The following is an 11,433-nucleotide window of genomic DNA, read 5'->3' as shown; positions in this document are numbered from 1 at the left end:
AAAAAAGAAAAATGTTAATTACATTGCTTGCAAAAGTAAGAACAAGGAAGCAAGGTTTTATTTTTACCTAAGGTGTAGGCATACATAACTTTATCAAAGTAAATCAAATATTTTTGGTGAAATACAATTTTTGAACATAGTTTTTATGATACCAAGATCAAACTGAAGAATTTTTAAAAATAATTAGAAAAGTTTAGTCTTTCCGAATTCCGAATAGTTGGAATAACGTTTTCATTCGCTTATATGGTAAATTAATGTGGTATCGGCTTCATAGCTACAACTGTATTTATATTCCTCACGCTTAGAAATACATTGGCTTTGAACTTCATAGGAGAAACACTTGTCATCTACCGTCAAAAAAAAACTTTTTTGTCTCATAAAATTGGAATCAGGGAACTATTCTCCCAATGCAGCCCTAAAAATCTTACGAGCGATTCTTTAAATTAAGGGGTTTCAAGGCATTTAAAAAAATCATCTGTTCGGTTTTGAAGTGGTCCAGAAATCGTGAAATTTGAGACTTCTACGTCATATCGAACGCAATGTTCGCAGTCTTCCATGGATGGGTGTAAATAGCGGTCAAAAACCAACATAAAATTCTGGGGCATCCGTGTAACATAAACTTGTTAAAATCATCTCGGATATTTTGTGAAATGTTTGAAGAACTAATGACTCTAAGATGGATTAAGTAAAAGCCATCAATGAATTAAATTAACATTTTGGAAATAATTTTTGTTCTTAGGTTATGACTTAGTACCCAGAATTAGAAAACACCAGTCAACGAGTTAGCAGCATCCGCATTAATATTTTGTTCCAGAGTTAGGTCAACTGGTGACCCAGCAAAACTTTTTGCTGTACGCCTTATACCATAAGCAACCACCTGAATTCGTCTATTAAATTAGAATTTTGTATTTTAAATTCAACTAAATAACAATTATAAAGGGTGATTTTTTGAGGTTAGGATTTTCATGCATTAGTATTTGACAGATCACGCGGGATTTCAGACATGGTGTCAAAGAGAAAGATGCTCAGTATGCTTTGACATTTCATCATGAATAGACTTACTAACGAGCAACGTTTGCAAATCATTGAATTCTATTACCAAAATCAGTGTTCGGTTCGAAATGTGTTTCGCGCTTTACGTCCGATTTATGGTCTACATAATCGACCAAGTGAGCAAACAATTAATGCGATTGTGACCAAGTTTCGCACTCAGTTTACTTTATTGGACATTAAACCAACACTCGAATGCGTACAGTGCGTACAGAGGAGAATATTGCGTCTGTTTCTGAGAGTGTTGCTGAAGACCGTGAAATGTCGATTCGTCGCCGTTCGTTTGTGTTATTCGACCACATGGAAGATTTTACGCAAAGATCTTGGTGTAAAACCGTATAAAATACAGCTCGTGCAAGAACTGAAGCCGAACGATCTGCCACAACGTCGAATTTTCAGTGAATGGGCCCTAGAAAAGTTGGCAGAAAATCCGCTTTTTTATCGACAAATTTTGTTCAGCGATGAGGCTCATTTCTGGTTGAATGGCTACGTAAATAAGCAAAATTGCCGCATTTGGAGTGAAGAGCAACCAGAAGCCGTTCAAGAACTGCCCATGCATCCCGAAAAATGCACTGTTTGGTGTGGTTTGTACGCTGGTGGAATCATTGGACCGTATTTTTTCAAAGATGCTGTTGGACGCAACGTTACGGTGAATGGCGATCGCTATCGTTCAATGCTAACAAACTTTTTGTTGCCAAAAATGGAAGAACTGAACTTGGTTGACATGTGGTTTCAACAAGATGGCGCTACATGCCACAAAGCTCGCGATTCTATGGCCATTTTAAGGGAAAACTTCGGAGAACAATTCATCTCAAGGAATGGACCGGTAAGTTGGCCACCAAGATCATGCGATTTGACGCCTTTAGACTATTTTTTGTGGGGCTACGTCAAGTCTAAAGTCTACACAAGTAAGCTAGCAACTATTCCAGCTTTGGAAGACAACATTTCCGAAGAAATTCGGGCTATTCCGGCCGAAATGCTCGAAAAAGTTACCCAAAATTGGACTTTCCGAATGGACCACCTAAGACGCAGCCGCGGTCAACATTTAAATGAAATTATCTTCAAAAAGTAAATGTCATGGACGAATCTAACGTTTAAAATAAAGAATCGATGAGATTTTGCAAATTTTATGCGTTTTTTTTTTTTAAAGTTCTCAAGCACTTAAAAAATCACCGTTTATTTTAATATCCACCTTTCATAATTAGGTTGGTTAAAATTTGAAATCACTTGTTCTTATAATCCTTGAAAACCCGAAAAAAAAAATTTATAAATTCAATATATTGCATAAAAGACCGAGGAGTATTACCATGATCTCCTTTGAGTGTGAGATCTTTATAAGCTCTGTATTTAGTAAAAATATCATTAAGCAATGGGCTTAAATTAGAGTTCTCATTTGGTTGCAATGGGCTGAAATATTGATGTTGTTTTCTAAACAAAACCATTCAAAATTCAATGTCTAAATTACACCAGATTCGTTTACATCTATTAATATCAATAAATCCGTTTACTGATAGTTCAGCCAAAACTTCAGATTGTACTAATATATCGACAATTAAAGAACCCTCAATACATTTTCCGAGAGCTTAAAAAAAGCCATTTGAAAATGAAATGCATCTAAATTAATGAAACTATTATTAAAATTATATAAAATATTTGAATTTGCACTGCCATTTTCACAATAGCTAAGTCATATGTCAAAATAATTTCTTTTTGATTGCATTCCTTACAAATTCCTTAAGCCTGATTAAGAGTTTCAAAAACAACGGTATAGGATGTGGGTGACAAACGGATTCGTGGTAAGTAATCTATGACTTGACTATCACTATTATCTATTATTGCCTTACTATTAAAACCTATCAACATTGGTAATTAAGGAATTTTGGATAGTGAAACTGCCCAAATTAAATCTTTCATTATAGCATTCATTTTTATTTGCAAAGTTTCATTGATATATTATAATATAATATATAATATAATTTTATTAGATACCAGCTGCAATTTTAAGTACAGAAACATGATTGCATTTTAATTGTTAGTTAGTGGTTTGTCGGTAAGTATGTCATTTATTTAATTTATAAAAACAAAAAAAAATGCCTGAAAAAAAATGATCAATAGATTTTGTTACGGTTTTTTGTAATTTTTTTAAATCTTTTTTTATATAATTTATTTAGGTGACAATGTTAACTTTTATCTGATACAAATTTTATATTTATTTGACTTTAAATTTTTTGATATTGAGATGAAAAAAGATGAAAAAAATAAAAGTATTTTTTTGGAGAAAAAACGGTCGGACGTATGTTTGGCCCATGAAAAGTTTGTCCGACCAGTAGATTCTTAAAGTAGCCGGTCAAAAATACCGTTTTTTGAGATGGTCGGACAAAGGGTTGGTCCCGGATTGTGTCTGTCCGACCAAATGATTTTAAATCTACCACCAGATCTCTACCAACTACTATTTAAATTTTCCATTGACCTGATGGTATACCCCAACACCAAAAACGCAACCGGAAGTGACCATTTTGCGGCCAAAAGGCCCGGAAAAAGTCTGTCCGACCAGCGGTTTTGTAATCGTCGTGTCATTTACTATTCGTTAATGCCCAAATTTTCCATTGACTCGATGAGGTAGGTACTTTGAAAATTTAAAATTTGATCAAATACTTTTCATTATCTTTTTCCGCCATTTTTGCTCCAAATCGCGTCGGCATCAACAACTTATTAAGAAAATTCTTGATAATTTTTTGTATAGGTATATTTGTGGCATCAGTTTATCGCACTTTGCAATACTGAACAATTGACATTTTAAGTAATGCTAATTATTTGCGTTTACGAACGTGCTACAGGGATGATCGGAAATCATCTCCGCAGTGATGCGTTTGTGAATTTACATAAAATAAATAAAATTCATTCACAATGAACTTTTGATAATTGTTTGTAATCGTTCTAAAATTACCAGTTAATACCCAAGAACAAGATATCAACTTATTGAATAATTCAGTGTTTTCCTCACCTCGTTTCAGACTGAAAGTTTTAGTAATTTTAATTTTACACTTCAAAACTTGTGCTAATTCTTACAAAAGAGACCACATGAGAGTAAAATGCAATTCTTTTATTTTCGTTTTAGTTTTGTTAAATGTGAATATTGCCCAAATTTTCTTGTTCCTTTAATTAATAAAACAATTGTCATTGAATTTATATCTTTTTTATAAAACTGTTACAGATGAAAAAATGTGTAGTACATTTAAAACTTACTTTTAAAACTATCGCAGCAAGGTTTCAACGACTATTTCATATACTAGGTCTCTTCATATTTGCAAGATAGACGATAAGTGTTAAATTTCGTGTCCGTATGGGACCAGTAAGTTAGTTGTAAGTTATGGTTAGTTAGGCTAGTTTTTTGAATTTTTGTCTAGCTTTAAGATAGGTTTAAGATTAAAGTAATACAAATTAATTTGAAAAAAAGTGTTAAATTTCGTAATAAGTGTCCAAGTTCTTTTTTTGTGAATTCTGGTGTCCCTTAGGGTAGTCACCTTGGTCCTATTCTTTTTGTTTTATTTATAAATGACTTGGTTTAGATCATATAAAATTCGTCTGTCCTAATACATATGATGACATTAAAATTAAAAAAAAAAAATTAACTTAACAGCTGACTGTCTTCTTTTGCAAGAAGACTTATTATTATTCAGGAAATGGTGCAATAATAATCGTTTTGTTTTAAATGTTCATAAAATGTAAAACCATGAGTTTTACAAGCAAAAAATCTCCAATGGTTTTTAGTTATATGTTAGATTCTTGTCCTTTAAGTAGAGTATATGTTTTTTCTGACTTGGGTGTTGTCTTAGATCCTAAACTAACATTAAATGAACATATTAACTTCATAGTTAAAAAACCAAATTGAGTTCTGAGTTTTATTGAAAGATTTGGCAGTGATTTCCGTGATCCATATGTTTTAAAATTACTTTTTGTTTCACTTGTGGGACCAGTCCTGGAATATGCTTGTACACCTTACTACGCCACCGCCACCAAAAAAAATGTTTGCGTTTTGTTCTAGGATCCCTGGTTTCATGATATTTAAACCTTACAGCTTTATTCACAAAGATTTACTCTCATAAATCTTAATTCTTTAACAATTCATAATAAATTTCACTCTTGTATTAATTCACCAAATGATAATTTAAAATGTATAAATTACAAATTACTATTTTTCAACAGTCTAGTTTAAGTTTTAGATATTAAGTATATTTTATATTATTAAGAATTATTAACGAAAAAACATTACTCTAAGTTGGTAACAATTGAATTTCCATTCAAATATCTTTTCAAAAATTTGAGATTATGGCTTTAAACTTATTTTAACTTATAAGAAATATTCTTTTCAACATTCAGTCAAATTTTGAGAAAAATCGAATTAACAGTTTTTTTACAAAAAATAAAAACATAAACAAAAAAATTAATAAAAGTTGGTAGAAATTTATTTTTGGCCCAAATATCTTTTCAAAACTTTGAGAAATTGAAAAATTAGCTATAGAATGTCTTTCATCGCATACGCTGCGAAGTATATTAATGATAGGACAAAAAAATGTTCTAGAATACTAGCGGCCTGTCCCAACTTCGCACGGGTAGGCATAAATAGGTACAACTCTTATATCGTCCACACTGCTTCAGATGTACTCATGTACCGGCGGACAAACTTTTTCCATAGTTGGTATCGACCTAAGGAAAGAGTCCCTTTCCCACGGCCAATTTTATGTGGAACTTTCTCGAGTAGGATCTGCTGAAAATCAATACGTTTTGTTGCCACCTACAAATACCACATCCAACGTAGTGTTCAGGAAGGCTTTAAGATAAGCATTAATTTTTTTCTAATTTAGTGATTCATGGTCGTTTTAATTAGCATGCTTATAACTTAAATATCTGTACCTTTTTATGTCTACCCGTGGGAAGCCGGGAGGGGCCGCTAGTACACTATAAATGTATACAATTGTTAAGTACAAAAACTACATTTTTTAATCGCTTTTGTACATTCCCCTTAAAATTATTAACCAGTGAGCAGTTCAATTTCAATATTGATCCATTTCATTTTGCTTCCAGGCTAAGTTGAGTTTAAAAAGTAAAATTTTACATATTGTCTATTTTTGGTGAAAAGCTTAATTTTTTCGCAAAATTTGCAATACCATCAGCAAATATATGAATTTCGGTTTTCGGGATTGCGTTCGTGCGTCCCTTTCTAATTATGACTGTTGGGAAAATTGTTTATGGTAATAGCATACAATGTAGATCATGGATTTTAGCAAAGAAATTCATAATTAATGAAGTAATATTATGTAAGTTTAAAAGTAGCTCAAATAAAAAAAAAAAAACATTTCACTATACCTATAATTATTATAATAATTTAAAACTTCACGAACAATTTTACAAGTAACTATTGTACTTTTGTTAAGAATGCAGGGCATTTTCAAATATGTGGAAAAACAGCCTTCAAGGCCTTCACTCAAATCCACTACAGTAAAATGTTGTTGCAGGACAAAATAAGACTGAAGGAATTTTTTTTTTAAACTTCAGAATTTCAGAAAGTAGTAAGCTTATAGCAAGCGTCAAACTACGATCAGAGGCTCATCATAATTGCATGTGTTAGTTGTTAGTAAAAAATAATAAAAATACAGCCTTACACACGTTAATAGACAGGATGAACAGAAAAGGGCCAAGATGGCAACAAAAGGTTCAGAATGACAATTTCTGAATTTTATCTCGTAGGATCTGTTTTCAAGGTATGACTTAATCCAAGCTATGAAAAGTAGTGGAAAACCAAGAGCCTTAAGTTTAAATAAAATAACTATGTAGGTAAGTTGTTCAAAAGCTTTAGAAAAGTCAGTGTATACACAGTCAACTTCATAACCTTGTTCTAAAGTGTTTGAACATATGTTTGAGAATGTGAGGAGATTAGTAACGGTTGATATTTTTTTCACAAAACCATGTTGCTGTTCGCAAATGATATTTTTACTAAAATATGAATACCATCAGGACCGGCTGAGCAGTCATCATTCAACGCAGATAAAAGATCAAGGACCGTACTCTGTAGCACAGGTATGTGACTACAGCTAGTTTGCGAAAAAGTGTGAAGATTATGAAAATATACTTCATCAACTTCTTGAGGGCTATTAACAAATGACTCACGGAAATTCGTTGCGAAAGCGTTACAGATATCAAAAATTGTATCTAACGAAAGGTTCTTGTAAGTGAAATTAACTGGAAAGCCATCAGATTATTTGTTTGAGTTTTCAAAATTCCAAAATTCTGTAGGATTCTCTTTCAAAGAGTTGCCCATATCAGTAACATAACAAGCATATACAAAATTAGAAAGAGATTTAAATTGGTTAAAGAGTTCAATATAAAAAGAGAAGTTGACTGGAGACAGAGTTTTGAGATAAGTTTTCCATACCTTATTTCTTTTCTTACGCAGTAAACGCAATTCTTTCGTGTACCAAGGATGGCTAAAGTTTGTATTTCTTGATTTCTTTATCGGTACATTTTTTTCAAAACAATAATTAAGGATCCTATCAAAAGTTGAAACTTCTTCGTCAATGTTAGAAAATGCTAGTGTATCAGCAATTCCAGAAATAGTTAAATCTTCAGACAACTGCTGGAAATTGGCTCTTCTGAAATCAAAATTATATAAGCAATCAAAAAAATTATTGTGATTAGTAAGGTGATTACTTAAGTCAAAAAAAAAATGTCCAAAGGGGGGTGATATTTGTTAATATTAGTAATTCCTGATCTAGATTCTAGAACAAAAGTACTAATAGCGTCAGAAAAAAAGACTAAATCGAGAATTCGATTTTTTGAGTTTTTAATACAGCTTGTTTGCTGTAAGTCAGTAAGAAGGACTTTATCGAGAAGAGATAGTTCCATTTGTGAAGAAGAAGGAGATGGTTCAAGGCAGAATTCGTCTTCGTATGGAATCCAGTCAATGTTGATAAATTAAAATCACCTAGAAGGAAGATATTGGTGTCAGAGCTGGACAAATTTATAAGATAGTCTAATGCCAAGGAGAGATCGTTATAAACAGACTCCAAACTTTTTGGAGGAATGTAAACGTTTAAAATGAAAAAAGTCTTAGTCTGTACCATTATCTTTACACATACCAGTTCAATTGATAATGCAAATGGAAAAGATACAGAAGAAGAGAAATATCTATTTTTTACCGCTACGAGAACACCTCCACCTAAATCCTTTGCATTACCAACATGACGAACTTCGAACTCTTGACTAAAAAGTTCTGTGTCGGAAAAGTTTGAATTAAGTCACGTTTCTGTCAAAACGAATACGTCGTGTGGAAATGATTGGGAGTTAAGAAAACTGTCAGTAGTCTTGCCACGAAGTCCCCTTACGTTTTGGTAGAAGAGCGCAAGCCTGTTAAGTTTTTTGATTTGTTTTTCAAAGAAACACCCTGTATTTGACTTTGAGTAAATTCTCTGCAGGCCATATATTTGGGTTGCAAATAGAATCAAAGTAAGTGGGATTCGTTATTAATTTAAAAGAGGAAACAAAGCTTTTTGGTTTACTGATCTTAGTACACCTGATAGATGAGCTGGAAGGTATGCTCTTGGTAGATACTAGGTGGGAAGTTATATCTTCCGGCGTAGTAACTGGATCCAGACGAGATATAAAAATAATTTTTGGTTTCGAGACAGCTTTGATAGGGATGACGTTGTTTATTACAGTTCCTGAGGCAACAAATTTAGGTATATTTTGAATTCCGGTGGGATCTGTAGGTATTGGAGTGATGTTGACATTTGTTCTTTTTGATGGTGGGGTAGAATTTCTAGCAAGTTCAGAGTTTTCTCGGCTTCTTTTCTTACACTTTTTCTTTTGTTTTTCAGGTACACACGTTATTAACACCAAAACCTGATTATTCGAGAATATGTTCACATGTAGAAGAGAAAGTAGTGGAAATAGGCTGTGCTAAATCATTAGTCGAAGTAGAACTATCGACCATGATGTTGGTTACAGAGTATGCATTTAATTTGCAAACTGCAGTATTGAAAGACTTCAGTAGCTCTTCAAAATCTTTAGAAAGTTTTCAAATGTTATCCTTAAAAGAAGACATTTTAAAAGCTAGTTGAGATTTTGAAAACAAAATTAGTTGTCCAGATAGAATCAATTTTGTGTATGCACTCTCTCTAAAAATAAAAACTAGGTATGATATTACTTACCATTTTAGGTACATTTTTAACTGCCAAGCCTTCTACATTTGCACTGTGTGTTAAAAGTATAATGAAAATTGCATTGGAAATCACAAAAGCAAAAGGTTTTTTCATTTTATTGTGTCTTAAAAAAATATGTATCTATTCAAAAATTAGCAAATCCAAAAAATATCTATGTTTTCAAAATTGAATCTGTAAGGTTCAAATGCAGTCACTTCTCGAATGTCGTTTATCACACTTTTGAAATTTTTCAAAATAAATTGTTCATGAAATTAATGAAAAACTTATCACTATAAAATAAATAATCACATCACAATAATACAGAACGGAATACAATGTGATTTCAAAATAATTCAATGCAAGATGACCATCATAAACTTATAACCACTGTCAATGCTGTTCGTTTTTTGAACTGCTGGGTGCTGCTGGAAGATGCGGACAAAAGTTCTTATCTCTGCATTTTATTTCTGTGTTTTATTTTGCAAGCATTTTGCAAGCTATTCTGATGCCGAGACCAATATTTATCGATAAAGATTAAGACCAGCTTGTATGGAGGTATACCATTAGGGTGGTTCATATTTTTGGCTAAATTTTGATTGAATTTTCAGTCGAGGTCTTTAACTTGAAGTTGATTGAATTTTGTAGAGGTCTTTAACTTAAGGTTGATTTTTCAATCCCTCTTTGGAGCCAAAATAGAAGAGAAGAATTGCATATTTGAGGTTCAAATAGGGTTGAATCTTCTGATAAGAATGATTACGAATCGGATATCAATTTCGGTCTTCTTATATACCACAATTAATGTTAACAGCTTTAAGAAAGAAAACTACGTTGTTCTTTAGAGAATTTCAAGGACACTATATGACTTTTCTTTAGTTCTCGCGAATTTTGAAGATAATAATAATCAGTGTATAAATTCTCAATGACAAAAAGTTAAAAATATTAATTCAATAATAATGAGACCTATAAATAGGTCAAGAACATCATTATTTGTTCTTAGTTGAGCGAAGATGTTTTGAAAATATGTGACACACGCATTAACAGGAAGAGATTGCAAGTTGTTGGCGGGTATAATCAATTTTAGTTTTAGAGTTTATTTGAAAATTCTTATCAAAATTAATATTGATGGTTGTTTTGCATTTCGATGTGATTTGGGGATGTATGAAAACCAAAAGATTATAGCTTAATCTTAATCATTCTTTTATTTTGCATACATCAAAAAAAATATAAACAAATGGTTTTGTAATTTGTCGTTGACAGACAAACATTTGTTTTATACCCAGAAATCCAATTATGACGGTATCAAGGACAAAATACTGATTTGGACGATTGCCCCTGTAGAACAAAATTCAAGTATATCATGTGGCCTACATTTTAAAGAGTCTAATCAGGTGAGTTTAATAATTTTCTCAAAGGAAACTGAGGTAAATACAATTTTTTCTTTAATTGTTTGCATTTAAATTTAAGATTTTAAAATAACGAAACATTTTGGAAAATGTAAGAATCCCAACAAAGCAAGAAATTGAATTTATTGAATTTAATGGAAGATTAACGATATAGTTTTGAAAAATGGTGTCTCTTGTTATCCTTAAAAATATGTTATAACGTATTTATGATAGCAAAAAACCCGCCCCCGGGTGGACTCGAACCACCAACCTTTCGGTTAACAGCCGAACGCGCTAACCGATTGCGCCACGGAGGCTATTAAAAACCCTTCAGAACTTTTTTACGACGGAATCCGTCTGTTTTGCTGGAAATTTAGGTATTCTGGAAAATGTAGCTTAGTTTTTATTTAACTTTTTGGGTAAGATCTACAGCTGTTTTATAAGTTGTTGATTCAATTGTGATTGCATGATTGTCTATATTTTAAACAAGTTATGAAAACAAACTTTAAACTTTTTAAACATTGTATTCAATGAGTGAAATCAATAAAATTAAAAAAATGCGCTTACGCCCCGTTGTACCATATTGAATAAGGTATCGTTGTACAATGTATATGCCTTTGTTTATCTTCTCTCTCAAAATATTTTATCGGCCTTCGCAAAATTCAGCTTGACGAATTTTGCGTCGGGACTTGCGCCTGCACCCGAACAAGATCCAACTGACCCAGGGGCTCAAAGTTCATGACTTGATTTTAGACAATGTCGGGAATAGATCCAGGAGACGCCGCGCCGTCTTGGACAATGAC

At 32.3% G+C, this 11,433-nt stretch overlaps 1 non-coding gene across 1 annotated transcript; it reads right to left on the bottom strand.

Annotated features, from left to right (window-relative positions):
- Nucleotides 1–10,873: 10,873 nt before the first annotated feature.
- Trnan-guu (transfer RNA asparagine (anticodon GUU)) lies at nucleotides 10,874–10,947 on the bottom strand. The gene has a single exon. It is a non-coding gene; the product is annotated as a tRNA-Asn (tRNA).
- Nucleotides 10,948–11,433: the final 486 nt, after the last annotated feature.

This window comes from Eupeodes corollae, chromosome 3 (genome assembly GCF_945859685.1).
Source record: "Eupeodes corollae chromosome 3, idEupCoro1.1, whole genome shotgun sequence".
NCBI classification, from domain to species: Eukaryota; Metazoa; Arthropoda; class Insecta; order Diptera; family Syrphidae; genus Eupeodes; species Eupeodes corollae.
The sequence above is the reverse complement of the archived record's forward strand: the minus strand, read 5'-3'. Positions and strand labels throughout refer to the sequence as shown.